General features: G+C 44.3%; 1 long non-coding RNA gene across 1 annotated transcript; it reads right to left on the bottom strand.

The window, feature by feature from the left end:
• Positions 1–8,456: 8,456 nt before the first annotated feature.
• On the bottom strand, positions 8,457–26,685 carry LOC110341192. The gene is made up of 5 exons (XR_005879484.1): positions 24,916–26,685; positions 20,399–20,493; positions 10,682–11,306; positions 10,221–10,266; positions 8,457–8,832 (listed from the first exon to the last, which is right to left on the bottom strand). It is a non-coding gene; the product is annotated as an uncharacterized LOC110341192 (long non-coding RNA).
• Between the last annotated feature and the right edge of the window lie 355 nt (positions 26,686–27,040).

The raw sequence follows: 27,040 nt of genomic DNA on the forward strand, positions 1-27,040 counted from the left end.
GTTCTGTGGCCACCTTCCAAGCTGAACTCAGAAGCTTTTGATCTACTCATCCAGGATACAAGTGTCAGAATTCCAACTTCTAGAGTTATCTGAGGCCTGAGGAAGAGAGATGAGCCCCTCACTTTTCTCCATCTGTCTGTCTGCAACATCCTGGAAACCTAACTCCAGACTCCTGCCCTAGCAGGCTAAGCCAGTCATTGGTTTCAGTGTCTGCCAGGCCTAGTTTCTCAACAGGTCTGTCTGTCTCCAGTGCCCACAGCCTTGGGAAACGTTCATGTCTGCTAGTCTTCACCATCTGGGAAGCTGGTGTCTACGCCTTCCTTCCAGTTCCCCAATACTACCTGGGATTTGGCCCCAACGGGAAGCAAATTTTGGCAGCTCGACTTTCAACTTCCACTCTCTTTCCCCCAGTGCCTGAAGTACATTAATGGATATCACATGTGACATTCATCTATTTTGGAACAATGATTCGGATTGAAAGCCCTCACCCCCAATGTAAACAACTGCAGAACGTGTTTCCATGGAAGTCTTCTGAGAAATTAGCTGATTCTGCAGCAGCAGCATTGATTTACAACAACAGTGGTGCAAGACAGAGCCAACAGGCAGGCCCTCCTGACATGCGCTAAACATCTTTACTCCCTAAAATGGAATTACGTATGGTGCAGAAACGCTTTGGAGCAAAATTATTCCTGTACTCCACCGACAATGTGATTTCCTGGATTTACAATGAGCACTTGGGGAATTGTGTGTATTGCCTAAAAGAGTTAATATCCCTCCCAAAAGTGCTTGATTTTAATATTTGGGAAGTTTATAACCTAGTATACTACATTGCTTTACAAAATGTCTCATGGCTACAAGCCTCCGCGCATATGAAAATACTTGTCTTTGTGGGTAAAGATGCCTCTCTTGACAAAAGTATTAAATAGAACAATTCCGTCACTTTAAAAAAACTGTGGTTTTCACATTAACACAATAATAAAAATAACATATGTAGTCATCCATGACTGTTTGGCCAAAGGGCCATTTCAATGGTTGGTTGGACAAAGATAAATCACATTTCTCTTTCACCCAGTATCCTTCCTCTGCCATTTGTTGCTTCTCAAAGCAGCATTCCTGCCAGTCCACCAGCAACAGCATGAAGAGAAACTAAGAAGGACGATGACAAACTGTCTAAGGCAGGGCTGGAGCCTTAATTAAACAGTAGCAGAGTTAGAAGGGAGGAATATTTGGTCATTGGAAAAGTAAGCACCACAGCAGCTAGGAGGCGGCTAAGATCATGATAGTAATGTGTGAGAAACACTTTGAGACATAGAGACAGTCTCAGTCACATGATAAGCAGAATGCTCACTGCCTTTTTCTGAATGAGAGGCCACTGCTTCTCCAGAAGGAAAACATAGATCTTTGCTTAAATGATGCGCACAATCTCTCACTGCAAGGACCATATAAATCATCCTCCACTCAAGAAGCCCACCCTTTGAAGAACAGGACTGTGCTCAGGGAGCGGTAATCCTCCCCACTGGGGGCACCATAAATACAACCCGTTATCAGCCAGCTCCAGCTCTTCCAAACCTGAGGCCCCAGAAGTTGGAGCCCAGACGAAGCATGGACTAAGATCCAAGTTGAACTGTTCCTTGACAAGTTTGACTCCAGCTCTTCTGACTTCCTGTGCCTGCCAACTTGGAATGGAACCCTCCAGAGAACACAGTTTCCTACAAAATTTACAAAGAGCTGTGCTGCGAGCCAGCAGCTGGAAAAAAAAACGTGCAGGCAGCCGTGCTCAGAGTGCGTTTTGCATACGGCCTTCTGGCACCTCTGGGCAGCGCCTGGCAGATGACCAAAAGCGAGAGAGGTAATAAAGTACAGGCTCCCAGGCCAGCGCTGGCCAGGCTCCTTCCCGGGGAGAGGATGACTAATGCCAGGCAACAACAGGACTGTGTTTTCCTGCTCTTAGTAGAAGAGACTCAAAGGGTACATCCAGATGTCATGTCTACCTCACCCGTCCCCGGTGACAAGCACAGAGGCAGCTTCCTCTGTGTGGAGCTGGCAGCACATGCTTAGAAGCAGGAGTGAGCTCCTACAAATAAAAATTTAATGGGCCAGCTTCCATCCTAAAGTGATCTGGAACAAGTGCTGTCCATTCCCTGAACGTTTTAAAAAATAACTGGAAGTCGACCTTCCAGTCAGATTGCATGTTACCCGAGTTTCAAATCCTCTTACCTGATTTGCATAGCTCTTCTGTTCTCAACACTTCCTTTCAGCAGAAGAAAGGCTGGGTACTAAAAGCCAAGACCTATGGACCTGGGAGAGACACCCTGTCCCATCTACATAAGTAACCCAGAGTTGTCTTTATTCCCTGTGGGCACCCGAAGGGATAATTTGGGGTATTTGTTGCCCCAGACCTAGTGGAGGAAAGGACTTCCACCATTCCCCCCAGGTTATAACTACCATCTCAATTCTAAAGCACTGTCTTCAATATCTTCCTTGTTCTAAACGTTAACATCTGCTGTATAGGGCTATCCTCTGAGCCATGCTGCCCCCACCTTCAGGAGTTTGGCTGGGCCTGCTCATAACAGATTATCAGAGCTGGATTTCTTGACTGTTGTCATTCCTCATAGAACAAGAGGGAGGAGATGGTCATAGTACCCTCCCCTGAGTATCCAATGACCCCTCTCAACTAGCCATATGTAGTTCCTAATTGACTGTGGCATTGTGGTCTCAAGGGAGTATTAGAATACATAGGGAAGAATTAGGAAAGTAGGTCCAGCTACACTGCCATAGGGGAGTCAGCATTTATGCTGGCAGTACACCTGACACTACGGTTACTTTGAGTTCACCCATGCTCTTGCCCATAACCCCTCACCCATGGCTCTGTAAATCAGCCTAATAAACCCATTGATTCTCCAGAGTAAATTTGGACATGAACAAACCTGTTTGTCAATGGGATCGTAGGAGGAACAGGTAGACAAAACTCCAGGGAAGGAGTTTTAGTAACAGTGTCTATTCATGGTCACATTACAGTTGGGTCTAGGGATGTAGCTCAGAGGCTGGAATACTTGCTTAAGTAGCCCTGGGCTCAGTCTCTAGCCTGGCATAAACTAGGGATGGTGACACACACCTGTAATCCCAGCACTTAGGGCTTAGAGAAATTCAAGCTCATCCTTAGCTACATGAGGAGTCTGAGGCCATCCTGGGCTACATGATACCCTGTGTTGAGAAGAGTAGGAAGGAAGCTGAATCTCAGAAAGGAATGGCCAAGCTGAAACATTCTGAGAGTCAGACTATCCACAAGCAAGCATCCAAGAGATGGCATGGTGTGCGTGTGTGTGTGTGTGTGTGTGTGTGTGTGTGTGTGTGTGTGTAGTGGGGGGTGCTTTATGTGTTTAAAACCATGGTTCTGACAAGCCTCAGCCATCTAACAGTGAAGTATGAAGATCCCACTACTAAACAAAACCACTTAGGTCAAGTAATGGCATGAGACCATGCATATACATGGCTATACATGGCCTATCAGAAACGTTTGCTGCAGTGTGCATGCCACATCAAATGCAGGCTGTCCAAGGTAAATTTGGAGTTCAGGCAAACAGTATTTTGCTTTTAGCGTGAGTGTATCATACCGATACAGTATCGGGGATATACTTATTCTAAAATGTTACTTCTTCATCTGAAATCAAACTCAGAACTGGTATCCTCTTCATAGGCTAAGTCTTGCCATTTTCACGTGGGAGTTCTTGCTGCTACTGGGGTGGTCATTCCCAGAACAGCTGAAGCTGTGTGGGAGCCTGGCCAGACCAAGGACCCAGCAGAGAAGGAGAAAACAACAATCCACACTTTCCCTCCTGCCCCTCCCCCACTCCCAACTCCAAGGGCTTCTGTGAAATGCTGGGAATTAAACCAGGCTGCCATAAGCCAGAGAAGGAAAAATGAATCCGATTTGTAAAGAGTACGTCAGGTGTAAATACAGGATGTGTAATCAAGCAAGAGAAGGGAGCCAGGAGCCTTTGCCTTCTCAGATCTACCTGGGTAGAACTGTCTTCAGCTGATTAAAAAGTAGAGAGACAGAGAAAAAAGAGACAGAGAGAACAGCCTAGATGCCCAGCCTTGCTGGAGCTGCAGTCTTGTCTGTGAGTGCCACTGAAGGAGAAGTGCATCCAGAGAGTGAGAACAAGGCCTGAACCACTTCCTTGTGGGGCTTTTAGCCATCTACTAGGATAATTCTGAGTGCTGCATTGCAAAGACTTCCAGAAACTCAGAGGAGAATAAAGAAGAAAATAACAATTATTCTCGTCCCTGAGACTGAAAGATAACCCTCCAGCCCCTTCACTGAGTCCTCTAGACACCAATGCAGCTTCAGCATTCTAAAATCCTTAATGCTTCACAGCAGCATGAACACTCACTCCTTTAAATGCTTGTTGAGAACCTGTAGTTCTGATTTAATGAAAATTCTCACGTGTTTGGCCTTTTTGTTCCCCCTAAATTGTAAGGGATTCTTTTTTTTTTCATGTTTGGCACAGTGAGCATTAGTCATCACTGATATTTTATTTTATTATATTTTTTATTTATGTTAGAAACAATCTTGTTTCACGTGTCAATCCCAGATATTCTATATATTTAATATATATTTAAAATAACAACTGCTGATGTCCCATGCTACAATTAAGATAAGTGAGGATGTCATTTGATGTTAGGAATTTATAACTTTGTGTGTGTGTGTGTGTGTGTATGTGTGTGTGTGTTTCCATGTGTGAAGGTGCATATTCACATGTATGCTTATGCATGTACAGACCCAAAGTTGGTATCAGGTGTCTTCCTCTATTACCCTCCACTGCTGAGACAGAGTCTCTCACTGCATCCCAAGCTGATTGGTTCTGGCTAGTCTAGCTAGCCAGCTTGTCTCCCCAGCATTGAGATTATCAGAAGCCTCCATTCCTGCCCCCAGAAGCCTATGTTCCCACCCCACTTTTACATAGGTTCTGAAGACTGGAATGCCAGCCCTCAGGTTTGTACAGTGAGCTCTTTATCCACTGTGCTATCTCTCCAGCTCTGTGGTTTTCAGTGTCTGAAGTGGATACATTTTACAGTTGTACCTACAGTTGGGTCGTGGTTCTTCCTTGTTCTTCCTCACCCACTCTAAACTCAGAACCACAGGCTTTTACTCTGCTGAAATGCATTTTTATCTGGAAATCCTGAAGAGATTCGTGGCCAAATAATATACCACTATGTTGCTCATTGGGTAAACCAGACTTCCACATATTTGAAATGCCACAATTATCCTATACTGATCTGGTAGGTCTCATATGCCTGGGAAACCCTTCCCTCTTCATCATCACCAACTTGTCAAAACTGCCACCCACAACCTTCCCTCAAAGTTGTAGAATAATGCCTAATTGCCCCCCTATTATCCTTTTTTCTCTCTGGTAGCATTTAACGTTGACCATTCTTCTAGGGGAAAGCAGAGTCAAGACTTGTGCTAGTGACTATTCTCATAGTTATAGTGAAATACCTAATAAAGACAACATAGGGAAGAAGTTTCTTTGGCTTACAGTTTGAGGGTACTTGTGGCTAGGTGTGTGAAGTGACAAAAGAGGCTCTAGCTGTGATGGCAAAAGCATGAAACAGCTGATGACACTGCACCTATACACAGGAGGAAGAGAGAGATCAACACTGGTACCCATCAGACTTCCTGGCTCCTTTTCCCTTTAACTCAGTCTGGCACCCAAACTAGCTAGGGGAGATCTTCCCCCCTTCCATTAACCCCTCTGGAAACACCCTCCCAGGCATGCCTAGAGGTATGTCTCCCAGGTGATTCAAAAATCCCACCATCTGACAATGGAGAATAAACACCACAACTCTCAGTTTATATTTTGATTGGAATTTTCCTAAAAGATTAAGTAAGTCAGATGTGAAGGCTTTGGCTTCTTCACACAGAACCACCGTGTCTATTTATTCAACATTCTTTTGATGTCTCTCAAAACCTAACATGCCCTCCTCAAAGGGGCTCCAAGTAAGCCTTGCTGTGTCCATCCATAGAGTAGACTGTCATACCTTAAGAAAATGCCCAGAAATCCTTTATTACTTTATTTTCCAGCTAATTACTAGTGTGAGATAGGAAATTATTGATCTGTGTATAATAGCATCAAAAGAAATTGCTTAACTGCCTTTTTTTTAACATATTCCTTTAGGAATTCTAGGCATATAGTTTGTGTTACTCTTCTCATTGTTACACCCAAATATGGCTGAAAGAATAGCAACATAAAGGAAGGAAGGGTTCATTTGGGTTTATAATTTGAGTTTTCTGTCCAACATGGTGAAGAAGTGACAGTTGGAAAAGTGAGTTGAAGCTATAGCAATAGGAACAAGAGGCTGTTTGCCCAAATATGAGTAGAGACCAAGTAGGACTAGGTCCTAAACTTAAACTTGAAAGCCTACTCCCTCCAACATAGTACACACACACACACACACACATACACACACACACACACACACACACACACACACAAACACAAACAGTTTCCACAACCTACCAAACAGCACCACCAGGACCAAGTGTTCAAACACATGAGCCTGCAGACATTTCAAACTCAAACCATCCACAGACTTCTGTCTATTCTTTAATCTTATCTCTGCTCCCTGCCCTGCTGCACCAATGACACTAATAGTAGGACCATGACCTCTTCTTGCTGCAGAGACTTTTAACAGAAGGACGTTTTTAGGATTCTTAGTAAGTGATGCACAGCAGCTGATTTCATGGTCTTTTTTTTTCTCATGTCAAGAAACTGTTCTCCTATTCCTGTCTTATTAAGTTTTTATCAGAGATTGATGTAGAATTTTATCAGGTGTCCTCTGGGAGTTTATTGAGGTCTTTCCTCTTTTAATCTACCTATGTGACATCTTTTATTAATAGATTTCTGAATATTAAAACATTATTGTATTCCTGGAATGGATCTATATGGCATATGAAACTGTTGTTTGCAACTGACTATGTATTATTTAGGGCTTCTTGTTCTTTGATTTGGAGGCCCTACACTGCGTCACACCAGGACCAGCCAGCTCTTATACCAGTTTCATCCTCCAATGAGAGAAAGCTGGAGTTGTCTCCCAGTTTTCAGCTTTTGCATTCAAGTCTTGAGGGTTCAACAGTGCAGCAGGAAGCAGGTTTGTCCCACTATTTTAGGTACCCATGTCATAGGGGAGTTTTTTGTCCTTATTCTTTTGCAACCCTTCAGCCAAACCCTGGAGAGCTCCGGAGTTATTCTGGAAGAACTCTGAATTAGAAACAAAGTACTTAACGGAAACACAGAGAGACTGATAACACAGATTAGTTTGAAAGTGTTTCAATGCTAAGGAATTAGGGCTCTGGGCACTTACAGTGTAAAGATGAGGGCCTGAGTATAGATCCCCAGCTCGCATGTAAAAGCCAGGTGCAACAATGCACAACTGTGACCCTAGAGGCCAGGAGACAGACGGCAGAGACAGGTAGTCTAGATGAGATGGTTTGCCCCAGGTTCAGTAGGAGAACTGAAAACATCATTTTGGTTTTGGTTTTGGTTTTTTGGTTTTTTGGTTTTTTTTTTTGAGACAGGGTTTCTATGTGGCTTTGGAGGCTGTTCTGGAACTAGCTCTTGTAGACCAGGCTGGTTTCCAACTCACAGAGATCTGCCTGCCTCTGCCTCCTGAGTGCTGGGATTAAAGGCGTGCGCCACCACCGCCTGGCTACCATTTTGTCTTGAAAGGCAAAATGGAGAATGGCAGAGGGAGACACATTATGTTGACCTCTGACCTCTACACACATGTGCAGATGAGAATGCACATAAGTAAATGAATTAATAAATAAGTTATCATAATTAATGTATATGCAACTTTGGACAGTTCACTTTGTGGCTGTTAACCAGTAAGGGCTCACTTCTTTTTCAGTGAGACATGGAAGTTTCTATTTTTCTAAAAAAAAAAAAAATCTGCTTCTTTGTAGGTTACTCAGAGATAGGACTGCTGAGTGGGTTTTGCTACCACTAAGTTTACTGCAGTACCTTCTCATTTTCCCCCTCAATCATAGGAACAAATTCATCGTCTTGCGTATTTGTTTTCCTTTTAACTTTCTTAAATCAGATTTACCAGTGGCTAATCCATCCTAGTGACTGTTTTGAAAGTTCTTGACTATGTCAAGTTTGCTGTTTTTAACATTCTAATTTATAAAACTCTCATTTGTTGCCTTCATAGTTTATCAACAATCTTTAGATTCATATCTTTGATTTTTAACATCATGAACTCAAAGGTATATTTGGAGTATAAGTGTGTCATTGATTCTCACTCATGTTTAATAGTAAACATTTATTTTTTTAAATAGCCTTCATCTATTCTTTGACCTCATACATGTGTACAATGTATCTTGACCATATTCTCCCTAGATTCCCTCTCCACCTGGCTCCCCTCCCCACATCCTAACATGTCCCCCTCCCCCTTTCACATCCTCTCTATTTTGGAAACCACTGAGCTCAGTCAGTGCCACCTTCTGAAATGTTTACCTATCTGGGCTTGATCTTCTGCAGGTAACCACAGCTGTGGTGAGCTTCTGAGTGCCGTGGTCATACCATATTCAGAAGATGGCATTACACAGCACTTCTCCCAGCCTTATGTCTCTTCCATTCTTCTTACCTCAACTTCAGTGGTGTTTCCCGACACTGGAGGTAGGTAGGGGTTGCCAATGTCTTATTTAGTGTCCAACACTCAATAGACACTTATTCTGGACATTCTGATCAGTTATGAGGTTCTCCATTCATTGACCGCTGCCCATTACAGAAAGAAATGTCTGCAGCCACAGTTGAGAGCAGCACTGATCTACAGGCATAAATATAAATATCTAGTAACCATATTTAATATGATTCATTTTATCCTAAGTTGACTGTGAATATCTTCCCTTAATTTTTTTATAGTTTTATTTTTTTAAGAATTCTGAAACTTCAGACATGGTTCCTTTATCAGTGTTTAGTGGGTAAATGTAATTTTAGCTTTTTATTGTTAGTAAACCTCTTGTCAATTTCCTGAGTGCTATGGCTGTGGTCTGTGCAGTTTGTTCCTTAGAAGCTGTCCATTTCTTTGTAATTCAGACTTTTCCTTCAATCATCAGTCTACAGATATGCCACAGACACTGTCTTCCTCTGATGATGCAAAACTCATCAACCCTTGTTAAATGCCAAGTTGGTGCTCTGTACATATGGCGTGTTTTTACTGTCTCTGTTCTGTTTTCTGACTTGTCCTGAGCCATTGTTTCCTGTTAAGCTCAATTTGCTGTAATTACGACATTGTGGGGTTTCTCCCTTATCTTTTATTTGTTTATAAATATTATACTCTAATAATTATAATTTCCACATAAGTATTTACGATTCATCAAAGTTATGATTTCTGCCATCTACCAATACAAAAGTAAAACACTTGAAACTACTTAAACTCTAATTTAATATGAATACTCTCCTTTCAAGGTTATGGTTTTCACTTATCCACCTATGTCTTTATCCAACCTGTTATTTTTCAGTCTTTTTTTTTTTCTTAACTTATACGAGGGGTTCCTTTATAGCCAAGCTTGACCTCCTGTCTTAGTCTCTTTTCCTCTGATATATGTGTAACACTGTGACTGGGTAATTTTTTTTAACTTTACCATGCCTTTTTTTTTTAGTTTAAAAGTTACTAAACTTATTTTTCAATTGTCTTAGTTTTGTTTCCTGTAGTTTTAAAAAAGTACCCTAACAAAGGCATCTTAGGGGAGAAAGAGTTTGTTTTGGTTTGCATTCCACATTATAGCCCATCACTGTGGGGAAGCCGAGAGGGAGGAACTTGAAGCTGCTGGTCACATGCACAGTCAAGAACAGAGAGAGTGCAAGCGTGCATGCAGGCTAGTGCTCACTCACTTTCTCGACTCATACACAGTTCAGGATCCTCTGACTAGGGACTGATGCCACCCACAGTGGACAAGTCTTCTCACTCCCATTAATGTAGTCAAGATAACCACCCACAGACAGGCTAACATGATCTAGGCAATCCCTCGTTTAATGGCTCTTTCTGGGCAGTTCTACATTGCATAAAATCATCCAGCATAACTAACCATCACAATCCCACCCCCTGGTCAACTTGACACACATATGTCACATAACCATGACTCTTCACTCCCCTTCCCCAAGGCTGTATGTTTGTCTCATAATTTTAAACAAAGCCTGACTTTAAACACTTACCCATAATCTTTGAGAAATCAAACATTTTAAAAATCCAATGTGAGCCCTATAAAATAAAAAAAAGTCTCATTTGGAATATTCTTATTCCAAAAAGGAAAACATGGATCACAGATGAGAACAAAACAACCCCCAAATCCAGCAGAACAGACAACAAATCTTACAACATTGTGTCAAGTACCCGGAGTTTGTAACACAATCAGCTAGGCTCAAATGCAGTTGGGTAACCCCACCCTCCACCCTGCAATGAATTCCTTTAGCTTAGGCTTTCCCCTCCCCCTTTGGATAAATTTGAAACTACTTAAACACTAATTTCATATGAATAGTCTCCCTTCAAGGTTATGTTTTTCACTTATCCACGTATGTCTTTATCCAACCTGTTAGTTTTCAATCTGATTTTTTTTCTTAATTTATACAAGGTGTTCCTGTATAGCAAGATTGACCTCCTGTCTTGGTCTCTTTACCTCTGATATATATGTGTTGATCCTCTGATGAATGGGGTTTTGCTCTCAGGACATGTCTCCCATTTTCCTACAGTGTCTCGGGAATATTCTCCACAGTGGTGCTGATCTCTCAATTACAGCAGCTTCTTCAGCATCAATTTGGATATCATCCTGCTAGTCAGTCCATCATCCCGCCATTCAGCTTCTCTCTGGTTCTCAGGAAGAGTGCAGAATGATGGCACATTCTTGACAAAATTACCATACAAAAGGCCCCCAGACTAGAGTCCTCACTGGCCTCTGAAACCTCATGAGGCAGACCTCCACTGTTCACGTGTCTCTCGGCAGTCTTTTCTTCCAAGCTTCCATTTGAGTGACACAGTGAGCTCTGTTTCCAGGAGTTAAATGCTTCTCTGTCCAGTGAACAAAACTGTTCCATATCCCTCCTACAAAACATCCCAATGGCTTAAAAGCCACACAGGTTCATCGTAGAAATAATCCCAAATCTCGGCACCAACTTCTGCCTTCACTTTGTTACTGTGAGAAAATACCTTGACCAGAATGACTCTGAGGCCAGAGGGTTTATGTCAGCTCACACTTCCAAGTTACAGCCCATCATGGCCAGGAAGTCACAGTGGCTGGCAGGCACCTGAAAGAGTTGGTCATAGCACAAAGTCAAACTGTGGGTAATTTTTTTAATGCATTAGCCTTTTGAAATTCAATTCCGTGATTTTTATGTCCATTTAAAAAAATTATTTATACATGTATGTATGTGACTGCCCATATCTATGATAAGCATGTAGCAGTTACAGGACAGGAGTCAGTTTTCTCTTTCTACCCTGTGGGCTCCAGGAACAAACTCAAGATGTCAGGCTTGGTGGAAAACGCCCTTCCCCACTGAACCATCTCACTGGCCCAATTTCGTCTGGTGATTCAAGGTTCCCTCGCATTCCTCAGTGGTAGCTCTAGCCGCTCCCTTTACTGTATGATGTCCTTTGGGGGTGGCCTTCATGCATACACTTGTGGGAACACCAGACCTTGAGCAGAGACCCACTTCCCCTTCTGCCTGAGAGTAGGCAGCTGTAAGACAATGTTTAGTAAAAACATGTTTACTAAAAACGATACAATAAGTTCCTGGCCACTTCCCCTTCTGCCTGGGAGTAGGCAGCTGTAAGACAATGTTTAGTAAAAACATGTTTACTAAAAATGATACAATAAGTTCCTGGGAAAGGCCTTCCCACGGAAACCGCCCTGACCTCGACCTTGTCCAAAGACTAACCGCACCTTCAAAACCCACACACATCCACCTCTGGTGTCAGAGCAGAACCAGCCAGGGTAGAGGAGAGAGCAGAAGCTTCTCTGGTGGGAGCCTTTCTTAGGAAGTTTTTCTTGAACCTTTTTGGAGCCTGTTTAAAGTTTTCTTTATATCATTGAACGAGTCTCTGTGTTTTCAATACCCGACACCCTCCGCACTTTCTTGGACACAGGCCGCGCAGCAGACGTGACATACACTTGCTGTCTTTCCCTCCAAGCTCACAATTTTGCTTTTTAAAATTTTACTCAATCTCTTTTCTCTGGTCTTCTATAACTTCTCAATTTGATTTTCTTCCTCCCTAAATCAGTGTTCTATCATCAACTGTTCACACCGCTGATGGGGATGTTCTTCTGCATATACATTTCTCTTGTTGGTTGATGAATAAAACACTGATTGGCCAGGAGGGATAGGAAGATAGGTGGGGTTAGGAGGTGAGGAGAATGCTGGGGAGAGAGGTGGAGAGACCCCTAGGAGACACCATGAGGCCCAAGGAGTAACATGCTGGATTAGGGATAAGCCACAGCCTCGTGGCAATGCATAGATTAATAGAAGTGGATTAATAATTAAGACAGAGCTAGCCAATAAGAAGCCTAAGCCATCGGCCAACCGTTTATAAGTTAATATAGCATCCATGTGTTTATTTGGGGCTAATCGGCTACAGGACCAGGCTGGAAAGAAACTCCAGCAACAAACTGCAGTTTTAAAGTCTGAATTATTTTACAGAGCTATTGAGGGTCTGCTTTTATCCAGATATAAGAAATGCCTGGCCAGATGCTTATCTTTCTAGTATGCAGGGGATTAAAGCAGTATATTAGGAACTCAAGGCAGCCTTGGAAACATAGTGAATACAAGGCCAGTCAGGGTTAGATGAGACCTGGTCTCAGCAATGGTAACAAAAAGCCTATTCTGATTTCATAGGTGCAAAGTCTCCTTGATCTTGATTTTCAAAAGGTGGGAAGGGCTGGAGAAATGGCTCATCAGTTAACAACTCTTGCTGTTCTAGAAGATGGGAGTTTGTTTCCTTTACCCATGTCAAGCAGCTCACAACCACCTGTAAGTCCAGCTCCCTCTTCTGGCCTCTATGGGCAACTCTACTAAAGTGCACATACAGTACATCACAGACACACAGGCATAGACATCATTAAAAATGAAATAAATCTTTAAATTTTTAAGAAAAATTATAAAATGACGACTAGGAACTACAAATGTTCTGGAATTTTCTACTCCTTTTTTTTTTTACAGAGGAGGTTTCAGAGTCTGCAGAACTGTCTCACGATAAGTTGTGTCATTGTAAAGGAAGGTTTATTTTTCTATCATTGAGTTGCCTTGAGTTTAATGCTAGACAAACATTTCAGACACAAGATAAGGATGATAGGGGAAGTTTCTCTAAATGCAGCACAGTTAATAAGAAGAAGACCTACTCCTCCTCAGGCCTCACCCATATGCTTGGGAATGCCACACTTCTGGAAGTAGACTTTCTTCTCTCTGCCTGGCTGGTGGCCAGTGCCTGGGGTGGTTGGTGACTGTTGGCTAGTCACTGGGGAGACTGGTGGCTGGAGGTTGGCGGTGCCTAGTGGTCTATGACTGGTGACTGGTAGTATCCAGATGTGTTCTCCTTGGTCTCCTGGCCAGCACCTTCTTTGCTCAGGAGTGACAATACAACATGAAAGGTCTTTCCCAGAGAGTTCTCTGAGAACCACTCCTTCCTTGACCAGATGAGATTGTCCAGGTTGACTCTTTAGTCTACACAGTCCTATGTGCAGAAAATGTGGATAGAATGTCCTGTGATTGCCACCTGTATATACTATGATAGCCTCTACTCCAATGTTGAGTCTTTATTGCCTTTTTATGTTTTCCAGTCCCTCCCATGGAATCTGTGTGGTAAGGAATGACAGATATGGTAACTATGGGAGTAAAAAAAAAAAAACTTAGCTGAAAAGGGGAAAGCAGATCAAGATCCAGGAGGGGAGAGGAGAGGAAACTTATTACCCACTGCTATCTCCAAACATAGGAGAGGCCACTGCTGTGCTAGGTCCTGAAGACCACTGACCCCACCCAACACACCCCATGGACACCGTGGCTCAGTTCTTCTGAAAGCTGCTGATCTGGAGAAGTCCAAGTAAAGGAGGTTCCAGCCTTTTCCCAGAGGCCCTTCTGGTTTCCCACATCCCTGGAGGTTGTATTCCCCGACCTCAGAATCGAGAAGGCAGAAGTTAGCAGGCTCCAGCAACACCTTCTGGCCAGACCCAGAACTCCACCCTCCACACTAAGCTTCCTGGGGTCAGCAGATTCTGAAAGGCGCCATTCCTCAGCCCTGCACCTGGAATATATAGTCATGGTTCCTCCGTATAGGGAGGACCCTCTCATGCTTGCATTAAGAAATGTTCTTAGTCTCTCCATCCAGGTTCAGAAGCCACGAAGGCAAAGCTGTGTGCTCTCCGTATTACAGTGACAGTAACATTTCTTTGAGACCTTCGCGGACACGCTGAGACCAAGCAGATAAATATGTACTTCCCTGACGCTTTCTTGCTTTGCCTTTGTTTTCTAAAGAAGCCCTTGTTTTGCGTGACTGATGGGAGGCAGTGCGTGGGAACGCCTGTAAATCTGCAGGAAGGGAGCTGGGAGGGCAGCGGCATTCTTTATCCTGCTCCCCCATCGATCGCCTCTAATGAGCACCAGTACAGCTGAGGCTAATGGTACTGCGTCTGGTGTTAAGGGCAAACGTGGGAGAAGATTTTCAACCCAAGGGGCTTAACAGTTGCTGGACGGCCCAGAGCCCTCGGGGCGAGGATGCACTTGAGAGGTCACCGAAGCAAATGAGGGGAAGATTTGGTGCCTCTGGAAGAAACGTGCAGGACTGGGTTTGGGTTTTTTTCCCCCCAACAGAGACTACAGGCATCAACAAAACCCTCACCTTCTCCTGCTAGTCATTAGTCCCTGACCCTCACCCGATAAGAAGGCTCCTACTAGAGCCGCCTTATCCTAATTATGACTCATCAGATGGCAACAATCCTACCCAATTAGTGCGGCTTAAGCAAGGGGCACTTCACAGACTGAGGTCCAAGCCCTGAGTGATCCAAGAAGGACAGAGGCTGCTCCAATGCCCCCCACCCTGCTCTGTTCCTTACCCAGGGGTTCAGGCTGCCATTTGATCTGCTGTGCTTGATATCTCTTCCTCTGTGTTGCCTGCTGCCCTCCTACCTCAGAGATCTGAGAGGGGCCAGATGAGTGGCCATATGAAGGACAGAGGCCAGTGGCCTTCAAGGGACAAGTAACTGACAGATCCTATAGAATGCTTGCAGTCACATGTTAGCACAGACAGGGGGCCACAGGTATTAGACAAGATAAAAAAAAAAAAAAGACTGGCAAATGCCTTCAGGGATCGGGCTCTCCACACACCCTGAACTTTAATAGCATAATGGAGTCATTGTAGTTGGGAAAAGAATCCTGAGCCAGCAGGGAGAAGGGGTCTGCTGCAGCTGGGGGTATGAGACAGCAGGGGAGGGGCAGAGTATGATAGGGAATACATCCTCTGCTTTGCAAAAGTGCCCAAACCACTATTTATTTTAATGCTGTAAATAAGCAATTTAAATAGTACCCTAGTTCCATAATAAGTAACGTGGTAATGTGATACCCTGAGGTTACAACAAATTATTTATTAGGTTTTTTTCTTTTAATTCTAAGGCAGCATCTTTATAGCTAGGAGACTTCCATTGGGTCAAATCATTAAAAATCTGGGTGCAGGTATGCCTCCTAAGTTAGGAGTGTTACCCCCTGACACACAGGTTTCTCTAAAGCTGTTACATAGCTGCAAAAATGTCCTCAAAAACTGTTACTCCACAAAGACCACAAACCCCCAAACCCACCCTGCATACACATACACACACACACACACACACACACACACACACACACACACACACGGGGGGGGGAGCATAAAAAACAAAAATAGTTCCAAGACCAGGACTGATTCCCAAGAAGTCTGTGCATTGAAGGCTATGCACATTAAAAAGAATGTCTCTGCCATATACTTAGTGACACTGACTAGAGCGGCAGAAAAAGCAGCAGGCTTGAAATCAGAAAGCTAGCTAATTGACAAGCCAATATTTCCTGGCTTCAGCTTCCTTTCCTGTAAGTAAAGTGTGTAGATTAGAGAAACCCTTAACAATGGAAAAGGAAAGAAAAAGAATAGTTCAAAGTGGCAAGAACCTTCAAGTGTTTGCCCCTGCATTCCTGCAACCAAGTCTGGAGGACATCAAGTTTAACAAAGTCTGAGATCAACTTTCTCAGGTCAAAGATCAAGAATTGCAGTAGTTTTTACCAGGAAAGCATCAAGGGTAGGGGCTGCGATGCCACCACCAAGGAGGAAGAACTTTGTCTGGCATGGACTGAGTACGAGTGTATTCCTGGGGGCACTCCCACATAGTCAGCTAAAGCACCCTTTGGTAGCCTCGTGTCAGGCATGACTAGACACAGAGACGAAGAAACACAAATCCTGAGTTCAGAGATTTTGACAAAGTCAAAGAACACTGTGGACCAGCTGTGATTAGGACCCAAGGGAGAAACACAAACCCAGTGACTGGTGCTCAGAGCAGGAGCCTCTGGGTGCCAAGTGATAGTGGATTAAGGGTTGCAGGCCCTGACCAGGGCAGAGCACACCCTAGAACTGGCAGTGAGGAGCAGAGTGGTGGCAAAGACAAGAAAGAAACAGAGCAGGGATATTTAAGGAGGGTGTTAGATGATACATAGAAAACTCTCAAATGCATTAGCAGAAATCCACACCCATGGTATTAGAGGGATACAGAAATGAAATGTATGTGTGGGTTTATGTATTGTATGTTTTGCTTTATTTTTCTAAGCACTCTGTAATGAGTGTGCCTGAACATTAAGATGAGAAATACAATGCATTCACAAACACTGCACTAGTAAATGGTAAATGGACTGACTGGTCTAGATAATAGAAGCTGCATTAGAAGGATAACCTGGCCAAGGACAGTGCCTGAGGAAACACACCCAGAGAGCCAGATGCAAGGTCCTGGCACAGCCATGGCACTCCCCCAGAAGCCCAGGAAGCACCACACAGGAGGTTCCAAATCTTGTTCCACAAATCCAACTAACTTCACGTCAGTGACTTCTCTTCTACTCCACCGAGCTATACCCTGAAAGAGTTGCACTCTCCTCACATTGCTGCAGATGGCGGAGATGCGAAGCATGGTTGGAAATGAAGAATCTGGGGGAGCAGTGCAGCTGCGGCTGATAGAATAAGGGAAGCAGAAGTCACAGTCAAGGTCTGGAGCATCTTGCCCCAAGGTGGGACTAGGAACTACGTTGCTGTTCTCAGGTGTCTGACTATCTGAGGAATGTGGCCTGCCTCAGCCCCTTATGCATCCCATTCCTGCCCCCTTACGCTGCAACAATCCAAGCAAGACTTCTATTTGTCATATCTGTTGTGCAAACCTTTATCAGACATCTTAGTAGAGCTCAGAGTTTCCTATCACACCCTGCACCCTCATGCAGCATCCCAGGTGACACCAGTATTTCTGAATCCTCCTATGTACAGTTGTGTCATCTCAGAGGTGCTATGAGGCTCTCAGTCTGCAGAGGGCACATCACTGGTGTCTGCAATAGATTTGTACCATGATGAACATCACACACTGAACATCACAAGACTAACCAGACAGCACATCTACCCCAAATCAATCCCTACAAACCAGAGATAGTTGTGTAACAAGAGATTGGGGAAGGGCCCCACAGGGAAGCAGGACCTTCATCATAGTGCATAATGCACCATTAAGCTGTGACATCCTGCCTGGGTACATCCCCAACTATATAGATTCACATTGCCAGCCTTGAAAGAAAAAAATAGATATTGAAGAGCTTGAGAGGGCTCACAGCCTTCTGCAAAGCTGCCAGCTCCCCCCTCTTCTCCATATGCCATACAGCCTAAGACATTGCTCAGCTAACTATCAGCAACCATCAAAACACAGAAAAGAGGACCTGAGTTAGATCCCCAGAACCCTTATAAAAAAAAAACTGGATGTGATGGCATACGTTTGTTATCACAGTGTTGATAAAGTAGCTCAGTGGCCAAAAAGACTAGTCTAAGAAATGAGAGATCAGTGAGAGATTTTGCTTCAAAAAAAAAGTAGATAACTTTAAAATTATAACATCTGAAATTAATTTCTGGCCTACCACACGGGGGTGGGGGAAGAGAGAGGAAGAGGGTAGGGGAGAGACAGGCATGGTTTAAAGTACAGATATGAAACAAGAGGATGAAAAGGTTTGTGGCTCCAACGGACGCTGTAACGATAATCGACACAATTACTGAAAGTAAAACTAATTATTTATTGTAGAAATTACTCACAAGATACCAAACAAGTAACCCAGATGAGCCAAGTAGTTTTCCGCTGCCGAACCGGAAGCCGAACTCCGGGAAAAGAGACCAAGACTTCCTGTGTGCTGTCTTTTATGCCTTCCCCCCCGTAACGCCCCCCTAGCCATGCCCAAAAGTGGGCCTGGCTAGTGAGGTAGTTCACCGCCTACGTACGTATACGTCTTTACGTCCAGCCGTATGCGTCTTTAGTCCTGCCTAAAGTGGGTGTGGTTAGCGGTGTGGTAAACCGCCCTTTTATTACCTCATCTGTATGCGCCTCTAGTAAGTCACATGTTTAATGGCAGCATACAGACTTCCTCCTACAAAGGTTCAGTGAGACAGTGACCAGAGAGGATCAGAGTCATACAGACCTTTTCACCAGGCTTGGTTAGAGAGCTGGTGGAGCCGCAGAGGAAGGACCCAGCGATACCACCCACAGAGCTGGGCTGAGTATGTAAAGCTCAGCTCAGGGTCCATCTTTTAAGAGGCATGGGGTTATACAGAGGACACTCTGAAAGTAAGTCTTCATCATACCTGAAGCAGGGACTTGTCCAGCCCAGAGGAAATGGTTGCAATAAGCAGAGCGTAACAGAGATGACTCCAGTCCCTAACACAACCTGACATACAACTGGGAACTTCATTTCAGAATTCCTACTGATGTGAACCCCAGCCCTATCTCAGTGACAAACTAATTAGGATCTACAAAGCAAATCTACAAAGTTATAATCAGATCATTGATCTCTATCAGGGAGACAGATTCCACTGTACACATCTTCCATATAGGTCAGAGGGTTGCAGTAACAGAACATGGTACCACTGTCTCTTCTTATTGAGAAAAAACACAGGATCCCAGGGTCTTTTCTCTGTGTAGAAGTTCAAAAACTGGCTCACCCATTCCCCTTAGTCCCCACAGTGATTTGCCTGGACTCCAGGAGCTAGTATGAAGCAAAGGGTGGCTGGTATGAGTCCCTTGTGTCTGGAGCTGGGAGACTTCTGGACCTCACCACACAGAAGGAGACACATGAGAGCCTGGCTGCAGATGCAGTCAAGCTTGAACTCAGAGCCCTCTCTGAAGGAGACCCACCTACAACCCAGAACTCACCATATCAGACAAGGTAGTAATACATAGCTCAAGTGGCCTATGGGAAGCTGGCCTCTCCACACCTTCCTTCACTTCCTATTCCCTCAGACCAGGCCACACACCAGTCTCAGCATTCCGTGTTGCCTCTTAAGTCTGAGCCTCCCTCATGCCGATAACCCCGCCTCAGATACATTTCTCTTTTCAGCTTGCCTCCTACAGCCCAAACATCAAGAGTGGTTGACTAGAGGCCCATATTTCCCCTTTCCCCATCATTTGACAAGATGGACTCCCCATGGAGCAAAGATGGGAACAAAATTCTGGGAGGTGGTCAAATGGAGAGCTTTGATGTGTTTACTTTCGTATCTTCAGCATCCTGCAAATACTTGACTCATAGGGAAGCCTTATGTCTGAAAATAAAAGCAAGTGTCCATCAAGCATCTCCTGAATGCACAAAAACTCAGTCTTTATACCAACAATATATATAAGGTATGCACAATCCACTTGAAGCAAGAAGACTCTTGAATGAAGACTCATTGACCAGGTGTGGAGCAAAACCTCCAATGGGCCAGGTAGCTACAGGACCCTGAGAAGGAGGTTTTAGGGCGGAACAGCCTGCTTCCTTGCCACAAGTGCCCTGATCTTTACAATGAAGTTCGTGTCTCTTTCTAATGATTTACTGCTCTGAAAAGACAGCCTAGGAATGGTTCCATCTGAAAACCATCCCATGGACCATTCTGATGCATGCAAAAGAAAAGTCAAGAGTTTGCAAATACTTTTATCTTTATTCCATCACTACTGCATATCAAAACAAGTGTGAGAAAACAGCTGCCAAATGAAGAGACGGATGAGGGACATGTTGGAGGTATGGAGGGAGAGAAGCTGGCACTCCATCAGGACGGTGAGCAGCAGAAAGGAAGATCAGCACAGGGTAAACAAAATGTAAGTTATTCCTGAGTTTGGGGTCCCTCTTACCGTATGAAGACACAAACTACAGGTTCACAGGCAACCGGGGAGGCAGCTGGAGTGCAACTGTTGAAGTGTGAAATACAACTTTGCTTCATTCTTCACTAAAAAAGAAAAAAACACTCTAAACAGTGTCAAATCCAAGAAGACTACAAAAATGTTTAAAAATAAATAAATAAATATTTCATTTCTTGAGGTGTTAAGAGGTCCCCATGATGGAACTGTCCTGCACGGTGTCAATGCTACACATACGTACACACAAATCTACAAAGAGACTGAGAACTAAGCACAAACACAAGAGACTAAAAACAGCACTCTGGAGAAAGTCAGCAGGCTGCATGGATGCAGCACTCTGATGCTGAAAAGGAACAATCACCACAGTTGGTGCCACTGAGGACAGTGCACATAAACCAGTGAAGACCAGGTTTCCAGCTGCACCATAGCGGCTTACAATTGGAGGAGTCACCAACTACATGCAAGCCCTGTTGAGCACAGCTCAGACGCTGAATCCTTTTGCCATCTCTGTCATTTTCACATTAAGCTCTAACTACTTGCTCTGCTCATCTTATCATCTTCAACGTCCTTATTCACTGCTGGTGTTGTCATATTTCACCTAATGTGTGCAGTACAAGTGTGCAGTCCCATATATGCAAAGAGAAACAACTGGCTAAGCCTACAGCTCAAAACAACAAACACGGGCTTGCAGGCCACAGTAGACCATGCACAGAATACCCATGACCCTGGGGTTAAGTATTATATCTTAAATGACCCCCTCAAAGTTCATGGGAGAAAATAGTGGTCCCCAGTACAGAGATGCTGGGGTTCACCAGTGGACTGCTACACAATAGATGTTATAGCTTAATGGGCAGTTGGGAGATTATGGAACCTTAGAAAATCATGGCTAGTTGAAGGGAACAAGTTGCTGAGGAAGTGGCTTTGAACGGTATATTGTGTCCTTGGTCCTTCCTTCTCCATAACTCTTTGCTTCCCGGACATCATGAAGTGAGCAGTTTTCTTCCACTATTTCCTTCTTCCTTGGTGTCCCACCCCAGGCCCAAAGCTACAGGACCAGAAACCCATGACCTACAACCCTGAAGCCATAAACCTGTCTTCTTCGTGAGTTCACTCAGGTATTTTGTTATAGCAATAGAAAGTTGGCTGATATGCCCTAATGGTTTATCTCATTAGAGTTTGGCCACTAGTATTTGATGGGGGAGTAATGGAAAGACTACTCAAACAAAAATAATTCACTTTTTTCAAATAGAGACGAACAAATTAGAGGCAGAGGCAGAAGTGGGCCCCCCTGTGGCCTGAGGGCCAGACATGCAGACCACACTCTGGTCTCCAGCTCAGCTTCTTTCTGCCTTGTTTCTGCTATGGCAGATCTCTCCATGTCCCTCAAGTTTGATGACTTCAGCGAAAGCACACATCCTTCTGAAACCTTGGGTGCAAACTCTGGGCAGGATTCTGCAGGTCTAGTGGGGACCAGGAACCCATTTCAGGGAGCTCTAAGGCTGCCTGGGTAGTAAACCCTGATTGACCATCAGGGATCTGGGCTTTTCCGGGTACAGAATGAGAAAGGGGGTGTCAGCTCACTATCAGAATTGGAGATGATTTTAGAATGAAAAGGGAGCTATACTTCTGAGAAAGGAGTATTGAGGAGAACAAGGATGCATAGATCCACTCCACACACAGCTCCTGAGGGTCGGCTAGAAACTGACTTCCATAGGCTTCTCAGATGCGATTCTATTTTAAACTTAGAAATCTTTTAGTCTTGTGGTTCAGCTTCAGATACATGAAAAGGGAAAATAGAATTTCAGAGAACTTAATTTGCAAAGCAATCTAATCGTAAGAAAAAGGTGAGACCCAGAACTATCTGTTCTCAGCTTCTGGCTGAGTTGTCTAGACACCATAGCAGCCATCCAGATGCCTTGAGTATGAAGAGTTTGGTGACATGGTTGCTGCAAGCCAATCCACATTGCTCGTAGACTAGGGAGCCTCCAAACACACTGGCGGAGATTCCACTAAGATGTTTCATGTCCTCACGGAGATAAAGCATTGCAAGAAGAATTTAAAAATTGCTAATCGGTGCATGTTTTGTCTACAGAGATTCACATGAACATGTGCATGTATATATCGGGGGAACAATTTTTTAAATATTTTACTGAGCAGATTCCTGTTCATATTGTTTAGTGATGGCATGGTTTTCTAAGGCCGGGCCACCATGAATGCCCTGGGCTCTCAGGTTGTGGAGAAAAGATCATACGGTAACAGCAGAATTCTGTGTCCTCTGCACTACAGAAGTGTCTTCCTTCAGGAGTAATACTTGGAAAGTGAGTCCTCTTCAGAATCTCTGAGGACTTCTCATCGCCAAAACTCTGGGTACCACTGACCAAAACAGAACTGAATGTTCTATTAGTTACTGCTCTCCTTGCTTAGACCAAATGCCTGGCAAACTGCTTAAGGGGTGGGGGCTGATTCCAACATAAGTTGGAATCATTAAGAAAGAATGGATACTGTCACAGCAGGAAAGGCATGGCAACAGGAACACAAAACTGTTGGTCCCACTTTGCACACAGTCGAGAAGAGACCAAACAGGAAGTATGTCCAGGTCCAGACTAAGAAACTTCAAGTCCCATCCCAACCCCAGTGATTCCCTTTTTCTAGCCAGGCTGTATCTTTAAGTCCAACCCCAGCTGTGATTGGACCAGCCTAAGTTCTATCCCCCTTCCTAAGCTGGAGGAAATAATGGGGAGGAGTTTGCACTAAGGTCCATAACTCCAGGCTTCAAGCCAAGACAACAATAAAGAAGCATCACTTAATGTCTAAGGAACAAGAAGTTCACATCCCTGCCTGTGTGTTGCACTCCATGCCATGTTAAGGCATTTTACCAGCAGAGTGAGTCATCACTCTGCTTCCTCTATTGGGAAAATCCATTGTTCAATGATTTACTTGGCTTTGTGTATTTGAGTAACACCTCTGCTTGGTGGTATTCCAAAAGGTTCTGAGAATGCAAAGGGCATTTGGGGTCTGTGTGTGTGTGTGTGTGTGTGTGTGTGTGTGTGTGTGTGTGTGTGTGTGTGTGTGTGTGTGTAAGTGCTCATGTTCACCAGAAGATCAGAGGAGGACATTGGCTATCCTGGTCTGTCACTGTCTGCCTTATTTGCTTGAGATAGGTCACTTAGTCCAGGGCTGGCTGATGGCCAGTGATACTCCTTTCTCTACTCCTGTGAGTTATCCTGAGGTGACAGGCACAAATGCAGCCACTTCTGGCTTCTGATATTCATGCAGGAATCTTAACTCGTTTGCCATGCTTGTGCAGGGAATGTACTCTTACCAATGAGACATCTCCTCAGCCCACAGCCATTCTTGCTAATTTGTCAGAGAACTAGGCACCTGCACAATTGCACTGCATGTGACAGTGGCAAACTCACCTGAAAAATCCAAAGTCTCCTTCAAAGCAGACCTCTGCTCAGGAGTAAATGCCTTCTAGACTTCCAGGCCCTGGGGGCCCAACTGACCATGCCCCAGGTAGCAAACTCAAGAACAACCTTGCTAGGACACCTCCCAGGTCCAGGCGGTCCTGTTTCCTAACCTGATGCTCCAAGGCTGCAGTGCTAGCTTTCCCAGTCAAACTTTGTCTTCTCTGCTGTGGCAGGGGATCTCACCTTGAGCTCTCCTCTGCTTTCAGACATGAAAACCCCTCATGGACCATTCCGGAACCATGCCAGAAAATTACCCTTGCTAATCACAATGAAATAAAGAGAGCCCGTGTGCCAGGAAGCCAGACTATACTATCTCTGCAGCAACTGTCAGGGAAGAAGCCATCCAGAGTCGCATTGAGAGAAAGAGCTGAACACTGTGCTCTCTCAGGAATGGGAAGGAATTCCATGTCTTTACTTCTGTCTGCCAACAGATGTCTTTACCTCGGAGGACATGCTTTCTGCCTGAGAATGGGGTGGTTTTAGAGGGCTGGCTTGGACCAGCAAGCACACCTGGATTCCTTGCTTCTCCACTCTTTGTGAGGAACACTAAATCCTGATAATATTCTCTGCAGAGACCCGTTAATTCTGCATTGGGGCGCTCTAGAAAAGGCTGTATTCTTGAACCATTGCACTACACATTAATTCCACCTGTCCCTGTTTCTAAGATCGCATTTTTCCTTTGTTGGGTGTGTTGCTGGTACCTTAGCCTTTCTTAAAGTCTGATCTCTGCCTGGGCCCCAGAGTTTCTTCCTGTAGTTCTCTTGTCAGTTCCAAAGACTTTACATATTTTGGCACTAACACAGCCCTGGTTTTGACTTATTATACCAACAGCTGAATCTAAATTGGCTTAGTGTCCCCCTAGAATGACCAAGAGCTTCCCCCCTTTGTCCTGAGGCCTTTGCAACAATCCACACCAATCTCACTGCATTTGTGCTATGGAGTTATTTCCTTCTAATGAGGAGCCGAAACTAAAGCAAAGAAAGAAAGAAGCAGTGACAGAGAGAAATAGCATGCCAATCTGAACAAAAGTCTAAGACCTACCAGGAGATGGTCTGAACTCTCACTAACCAATTCTGCATTCTTCCTTCTTTTTCTGGTATCTTAAGTGCTCCGGGATTTTCTCTGAGCCAGAGAGCTATTCTTGTTCCCCTGAAAAACACAATCTCGGGGAAAACATCAGGAACACTCAATAGGCGCAGCAGACAACCATGCCAATTTGCACAAAGTTCCCTCTGCTTAGGAAAACAATACCTTACTTCCTCCATTTCACAAAACCATTTGGACCAGAAAAGACCGCCTGGAACAGAAAATCAAGTACCGAATCCTGAAAGGCGACGGATCAAGGTCTTTCATCTAGGAAATCTTTAGCTAAAAAGAAAGAAAGGGGAGAGGACATCAATCAGATATTATTTCCAATTATTTTTCAAATTGGAACAGAAAAAGCAAACACACACACACATAAGCCTGACATGGTGTTACTGGAGTTTGTTGCTGGAAGGGAAGTCCTTGCTTATATTGAAGTAAAGTTCTGAAAATAAGCAAAGAACAGATTTATTGATTTTGGGGGAGTCTGGGTGTAAAAAAAGAGAAAGAAGAAAGAAGTGCTCTTTGCCCGCTCTGTCCAAATGACATCCCAAGTGGCCTCTCTAATGGTGGGGGAGGGGAGGGGGCAGGTGCCTATCTGGGCACATGGACAGAACTGCCCTTAGGCTAGGGCTAATGGTATTGGCTGAGCCTGCTGTAAGCCTCTCTTTTCTAATAGCCAACTTTCTATGTGCGAGAAGACAGGCAGATATTGATTGGCCCAAATGCCCTTGAGTTGACAACATCTGAAATGAAAATCCACAAGGCTAGCACAAACTTTCCACAAGTTCAGTTTCTGGAATCTGATTATGACACTGGATTGTGAAACTGCTCACACATGAAAAAGCCCCCCCCCCCCCTTTATGTACTACCATTTGGCACCTGTAATTGTAAGGAGTTAAGTGGCTTCATCAAGCTTGTTATTCAAATGTCCAATAGGAAGCAGCAACCATGGGCTAATCTTCAGGTGACTGCACATCCGCCCCATGGCATTCGGCTGACTTCTAAAACAAAATGGACTAAGGCCTCATATCAATGACCACCCCCACCCTACCCTACACAAAATGGGAGTTACAGGGGTTTAAACTCACCTCTGAACAGCTAAAAGCAAACCTGCCTTTTTTCCCAAAGTTCCTTCAGTGCCAGTCTGGAGGACCTCTCCGGTTCCGTGATTGGTCACTTGGTAGATATTAGCATCCTCATTTTGTGTCTATTACTCTATCATAGCGAAATTGTTCCCCCTCTTCTCTGTTCTCCCGAACAAGATGCTGAAGTTGCAATTCATAATTTAAAGTCCTGGGAATAGGGAGGATGGCGCCCGCTCTCCAGCTCTTATTAAAACACGCCTCCGTCTTCTACAAATTCCTCCTGATCAATACATTGGCTGCAGGATAAGGCTTAAATCGGGCACTGCTACACACCCAGAACACACTGGTCTTTCTTAGTAGGTTACTCACAAGCATAAAAAGGCAAACCCTTTCAAATTGGCATCAGGACACACACGCCAAGGAAATGCAGGTGGAGCCCACGTGGAATGCATTCTCTCATTGATCGGAAATGCTGATCCTTCCATGGCTTTCCTTTCTTTCCTCATTAATCTTACTTAACCTTCTACAAACAATGCCAGCTCTGTCACTCCAAATACCCAAAATGCCGTGCCGAGAAAGCTGTTTTCCTGGCATTGGCAGATTGGCTCAGAACTCCTGTCTTAAGAAGGGCTGCTTTCCTTAAAAATCCACCAACACAGAAGAGAATAGCTTCCACCCTTGTGGGCTGGGTGGAGGGATTAGAGAGAGGCAGGAAAGAGGAAGAGGGTACAAGGCCAGCCAAGAGGGCAGGCCAGGGGATGGTCCTTCTTCAAATGGGGAGGCTGTCTTGCCAGCTTTAGTCTTGAAGCAACAGGGATGGTAATTATGACTGTAGCAGTCCAGGTCCCCTGTAGCCAGAACCAGATGAGGTCAGGCCCACCTGAAGGGAAATGCGTATGGCTGCCACAGCGCTGGAGGATGGGACACCCAATCAAATGCACATTTGGCGTGTTGGAATCATTTGGTACTTCTAAACACTGATGAAATAGTCTCAT

This window comes from Mesocricetus auratus, unplaced genomic scaffold, assembly GCF_017639785.1.
Source record: "Mesocricetus auratus isolate SY011 unplaced genomic scaffold, BCM_Maur_2.0 Super-Scaffold_4256, whole genome shotgun sequence".
Classification (NCBI taxonomy): domain Eukaryota; kingdom Metazoa; phylum Chordata; class Mammalia; order Rodentia; family Cricetidae; genus Mesocricetus; species Mesocricetus auratus.